We start from the raw sequence: 6,552 nt of genomic DNA on the forward strand, positions 1-6,552 counted from the left end.
TCTCATGAATAAAATAGAGTCCTTTAAGGAGGATATCAATCACTCACTGAAAGAAAGACAGAAAAACACAGGTAAACAGGTGTTGGAATTGAGTATTTACTTTATTTACATTACAAATGCATTCCCCTTTCCAGGTCTCCCCTCCAGACACCCCCTATCTTATCACCCCTCCCCCTGTCTCTGTGACAGTACACCCCCAAGGGCCTCTCCTCCCACCGATGTCCAACATATTCTTGTTTCCTTTGCTGTCTCCAGGAACATTCTGACTCTTCTTCTCTTTCGATTTTGGATTATCTTTTGGATTGTGACTGTCTCTTGTTGAAAGCTTTACTGGACAGTTCCCACCTAGACTTCTATTTCTATGACTTTGTCCAGCAGCATAGTCTTCTCTGTGCCCTCTTGTGAAGGGTGAATTTCTGATATCAGGAGGTAAGAGTCTCTCTGAAGAAAAGTCCTCTCTATTGGCCTAGGGTCTAGGCTGTGTTCCTACTGCTTGCCCTTTGCCTACTCTCATACCACTGGTAGTATTTCCTCTCCCATTCCTGGTAGCGTTCTTTCTCTTCTCGAGGTACATCGAGTTTAGTGGGAGACTGTCCCCTAAATGCTGGAGGAGATCTGGACCGTGAGCGATATCGTCTATAGGGAGGGGACCTTGACCTAGATGGGCGATATCCATGAGATCTGGACTGTGAACAATCATTGCAGATCTTGCCTCTGCCTCTTCTGGAGGATGGGGATGATCGTGAAGAAGATCGAGAGTGTGAGCAGCTGAAGGACTGAGAGTAAGAGCGTGAATGTGTTGAGCCAGACCTTGACTTTGAGTCAGTGTATGAACTTCTTGAATACGATGACCCACTATAGGGAAATTTAGACTCTTCCTTTAGTCGTTTTTGCTCTCTATAGAATTCTTCCCTGGACAAAAGAGGTGCTTGTGTTGTGGGCATGGTATTTGAATGGGCAGTGGGAACACCTGGTGAAAAGCAAGCTGTTGATATATTGGCAGGAGCTGGTGGAAATCCTGGAGGAGGGACACTATATCCTGCTGTTGGAGGCTGGCCAGGAGGAACCCGAGGAGGAAACCGTGGGGCAGGTACACCTGGAGGAAGAGGAAGCATATGTGGAGGAGACGGTGGCAAAAGAGGTGGTGGAATAGGCACAAAGACTGGAGTTGCTGGTCGTGATGGGCCTTGACTCCTCTGTGATGGTTCACTGTAGTCTCGCCCACGTTTTATTCCTCGGTAACAGCTTCTTTCTTCACTTCTAATTTGCTGTGTTGGAGAAACTAGCTTCCCAATCTTGTTGGAATGTTCCCAACCTGGTTGACCACCACTTGGATGAGCAGCATTTATTCTTACTGGACCAGTTGTGGGGATAGACTGTTCATGGAGTAGTGACTGTCCCAACGAAGGTGGAGTTTCAAGGACCGCCACCTGGCCACGCTTTTCTTCCATAGGAGCAGTAACAGCAATTGAAGAGGCTCCCTTTGAATGTTCTGATGTAAGGGCGGCAGCTGGTAATAATTGGTTTTCTGATTCCCGAAAGGATCCATCTGATTTTTCTGAAAGGTCTGATACAGATACTCTTGCAGTGGTCTCGGGTACGGGAGCTGGGGCAGGAGATGGGTTTCCAGGCACAGAAGGAGCCGAGGAAGATGAATTTGAAGCTAATGAGGTTACAGAGGGAGTTGGGTGAGCTGAGGCTGAGGACGATGTCATTGGAATCTTCAGAGGATCCTGCTGTCTAGATGTGAGAGATTTCATAGGAGGCTGCAGGTTCTGCTGAATGAGTGCACTTGGTGGAGGTAGTGGGGGTGGGGACGGAGTGACCTGTTTTCCCAGTCTCTTTGTGTAGTCAGTTTGATTTTTAAAGTTATTAACAGCCTGTCGTAAAACCTTGTTGGCAACTAAAGCATCAGGAGAAACATCATTTTGATGACATGTTGGACATGTATGTTCATCTGACTCCAGAAGTGCTGTCCTTATACATTCATCACAGTAACTGTTTCCACAGCAGGGGATGATAGCAGCATCAGTCATGGTGTCCTTGCAGATGAGGCACAAGAACTCGTCTGGGACAGGATCAACTTCTTCTGAAGATGATGATGATGATGGTTCCTCTGGTAAGAAGGGTGGTTTCTCTTTCTTCCCAATTGCATAGGCCTCTGCATTTATAGTCGGGATTACATATTGCCCAGTTTTTGTAAGCATTGCACCTTTCATGTTAGGATCTTTCACTTCCATCATAAAACTTCTAGGAATTCCAGTGCTCTTTCTGATCCTAGGACGAGATTCAAAGTTCTTATCTGCATTGGTTGGGCAATTCTTAATATAATGACCAGGTTTACCACAACGAAAGCAGGTGTAAGATGGAGGTGGCAAGCCTACTGGAGTTTTCTTCATGTAATTGATTGGGTTATATAAATGGCCAGATTGTATCATCATTGCTTTAATTTTGTCTTCCTCAGAAGCATTGGCCTCAGCCAGATTGGCAGTCTCTATAAGCTGGGCCAGAGACATAGGTGCAGAAGAGTCATTAACTGCTTTTGTAGTTCCCATTACTGGTTTAGTGTGACTTATTCCATATGTTTTGCTTTTAGACTTCACACCTACAACAGGAATTCTTCTGACAATCACAGATGAATTCTTAGGGATGAGCGCATTATCGTCAGTATATTCTTCTTCCGTCTCTGCATTGATGATCTGCAGATCACTATTGCCAGTTTTCAGCTTTTCTCTCCCCATAATCTGCTTCTTTAAGTAGAAGAGGGAGATATGGAGCCCATCAAAGGTGATGGTGTTGTAGCTGAGTTTAGAGGAAAATTTGTAGTGCACACAGGACATTGTGGCAAAGGATTCCTTGGGCTAGGCAAGGAGCTGACAGCTGATGTTTGCAAATCCTGAAGCCCAGTCCTTTGGGTTGGAAGTAACTCAGCTATCCCAAAGATTCTGTAAGAGAACAGAGGATTTGTTCAGTCATTGTAGATTAAATCCATAAATATATATCCATATCCAAGACCACACTTGTCATATCTGTGCCTCAATTCATGGGGCTGAATAAATTAACAAGAGCAAAAAAAAAAATCTCCAACTTATAGAATAGAATCCTAAAGCCTCTTAAAGAAACTTACTAACAGAAACCAAGACTACTCCCCATCATCAGAACGCTGCACTCCCACCCCACCCAGTCCTGGTCACCCCAGCACACCCGAAAAGATACTCCCTGATTTAAAAGCGTATCTCATGATGATAGTAGAGGACATCAAGAAGGACTTTAATAACTCACTTATAGAAATACAGGAGAACACTGCTAAACAGGTAGAAGAGCTTAAAGAGGAAGCACAAAAATCCCTTAAAGAATTGCAGGAAAACACGACCAAACAGGTGATGGAATTAATCGTTAGATGCAGAGAAAGCATTTGACAAAATCCAACACCCATTCATGATAAAAGTCTTGGAAAGATCAGGAATTCAAGGCCCATACCTAAACACGATAAAAGCAATCTACAGCAAACCGAGAAGCTGGAAGCAATCCCACTAAAATCAGGGACTAGACAAGGCTGCCCAATTTCTCCCTACCTATTCAACATTGTACTTGAAGTCCTAGCCAGAGCAATTCGACAACAAAAGGAGATCAAGGGGATACAAATTGGAAAAGAAGAAGTCAAAATATCACTTTTTGCAGATGATATGATAGCATATATAAGTGACCTAAAATTTCCACCAGAGAACTCCTAAACCTGATAAACAGCTTCGGTGAAGTAGCTGGATATAAAATTAGCTCAAACAAGTCGATGGCCTTTTTCTACACAAAGAATAAACAGGCTGAGAAAGAAATTAGGGACACAACACCCTTCTCAATAGTCACAAATAATATAAAATACCTTGGCGTGACTCTAACTAAGGAAGTGAAAGATCTGTATGATAAGAACTTCAAGTCTCTGAAGAAAGAAATTAGAGAAGATCTCAGAAGATGGAAAGATCTCCCATGCTCATGGATTGGCAGGATCAACATTGTAAAAATGGCTATCTTGCCAAAAGCAATCTACAGATTCGATGCAATCCCCATCAAAATTCCATCTCAATTCTTCAACAAATTAGAAAGAACAATCTGCAAATTCATCTGGAATAACAAAAAACCTAGGATAGCAAAAACTCTTCCCAAGGATAAAAGAACCTCTGGTGGAATCACCATGCCTGACCTAAAGCTTTACTACAGAGCAATTGTGATGAAAATGGGCATGGTACTGGTATAATGACAGAAAAGTAGAACAATGGAATAGAATTGAAGACCCAGAAATGAACCCACACACCTATGGTCACTTGATCTTCGACAAGGGAGCAAAAACCATCCAGTGGGAAAAAGACAGCATTTTCAACAAATGGTGCTGGCACAACAAGCGGTTATCATGTAGAAGAATGCAAATTGATCCATTCCTATCTCCTTGTACTAAGGTCAAATCTAAGTGGATCAAGGAGCTCCACATAAAACCAGAGACACTGAAACTTATAGAGGAGAAAGTGGGGAAAAGCCTCGAAGATATTGGCACAGGGGAAAACTTCCAGAATAGAAGAGCAATGGCTTGTGCTGTAAGATGGAGAATTGACAAATGGGACCTCATGAAACTGCAAAGCTTCTGTATGGCAAAAGACACCGTCAATAAGACAAAAAGGCCACCAACAGATTGGGAAAAGATCTTTACCTATCCTAAATCAGATAGGGGACTAATATCCAATATATATAAAGAACTCAAGAAGGTGGACTCCAGAAAAATCAAATAACCCCCTTAAAAAATGGGGCTCAGAGCTAAACAAAGAATTCTCACCTGAGGAATAGCGAATGGCTGAGAAACACCTGAAAAAATGTTCAGCATCCTTAATCATCAGGGAAATGCAAATCAAAGCAACCATGAGATTCCATCTCACACCACTCAGAATGGCTAAGATCAACAATCCTGGTGACAGCAGATGCTGGCAAGGATGTGGAGAAAGAGGAACACTCCTCCACTCAAACACACTCAAAGCAGCCTTATTTATTATAATAGCCAGAAGCTGGAAAGAACCCAGATGGCCCTCAACAGAGGAATGGATACAAAAAATGTGCTACATTTACACAATGGAGTACTACTCAGCTATTAAAAAGAATGAATTATGAAATTCCTAGGCAAATGGTTGGACCTGGAGGGCATTATCCTGAGTGAGGGAACCCAACCACAAAAGAACTCAAATGATATGTACACACTGATAAGTGGATATTAACCCAGAAACTTTGAATACCCAAGATATAAGTTACAACTTGCAAAACACATGAAACTCAAGAAGAATGAAGGCCAAAGTGTGGACACTTTGCCCCTTCTTAGAATGGAGAACAAAACATCCAGGGAGGGAATACAGAGACAAAGTTTGGAGCTGAGACAAAAGGATGGACCATCTAGATAGAGACTGCCGTATCCAGGGATCCATCCCATAATCAACCTCCAAATGCTGACAACATTGCATACACTAGCAAGCATTTGCTGAAAGGAACCTGATATAGCTGTCTCTTGTGAGACTATGCCGGGGCCTAGCAAACACATAAGTGGATGCTCACAGTCAACTATTGGATGGATCACGGGGCCCCCAATGGAGAAGCTAGAGAAAGTACCCAAGGAGCTAAAGGGATCTGCCACCCTATAGGTGGAACAACATTATGAACTAACCAGTACCCCAGAGCTCTTGACTCTAGCTGCATATGTATCAAAAGATGGCCTAGTCGGCCATCACTGGAAAGAGAGGCCCATTGGATTTGCAAACTTTATATGCCCCAGTACAGGGGAACGCCAGGGCCAAAAAGAGGGAGTGGGTAGATAGGGGAGTGGGGGGGATGGTATTGGGGACTTTTGGTATATCATTGGAAATGTAAATGAGGAAAATACCGAATTGAAAAAGAAGATAAAAAGAAATATATTGGCAATGTTATGTAACCATCAGGCATAACCCCAGAGACAGAAACACAGCTTAAGTCACTTATAGATTAATTTTTATAAGTGACTAATTTCTTCCTCTTTTCTTTGGTAATTCAAAATTTCTTGCTCTATCATCCACTTCAGGGTTCTTTCTTAAAAACTTGGGTGAATGTTGGGCATGTACTTGAGAGGCATAAGCAGACTGATCTTGGTTAATTTTAAAGCATCCTTTTAGTCCTTTTGACCAACCATAGCTACAGAGTTAGACCCTGTCTCAACAAACACCAAAAACCCCAAAACCCCCAAAACCCCAAAACCAAAATCTTTGAAATAAGAGGACAGTAGAGTTGCAGAGGAAGGAACTACTTCATCTTTGGTAAGATGAAGGAACCTTTGGTAAGAGTATCTATGAAACTCTTAAAGGAAAAGCTGAGATTCACTCAACTGGATGGCAGATTCACTCAGCTACATGGCTGATTCAATCCTCTCTCTACATACCAGAGTTAATTCCTTTACCAAATCCAACAGCTGATCCATGAGCCACGCCCTGATGCTGTCAGAATCTAAACAGAGGAAGAATTTGTGTCTCTGGGAAGCATGCATTCAATAGG

At 42.6% G+C, this 6,552-nt stretch overlaps 1 pseudogene; it reads right to left on the reverse strand.

Annotated features, from left to right (window-relative positions):
- On the reverse strand, positions 229-2,873 carry Gm9343 (predicted gene 9343; annotated as a pseudogene).

This window comes from Mus musculus, chromosome 7 (genome assembly GCF_000001635.26).
Source record: "Mus musculus strain C57BL/6J chromosome 7, GRCm38.p6 C57BL/6J".
Classification (NCBI taxonomy): domain Eukaryota; kingdom Metazoa; phylum Chordata; class Mammalia; order Rodentia; family Muridae; genus Mus; species Mus musculus.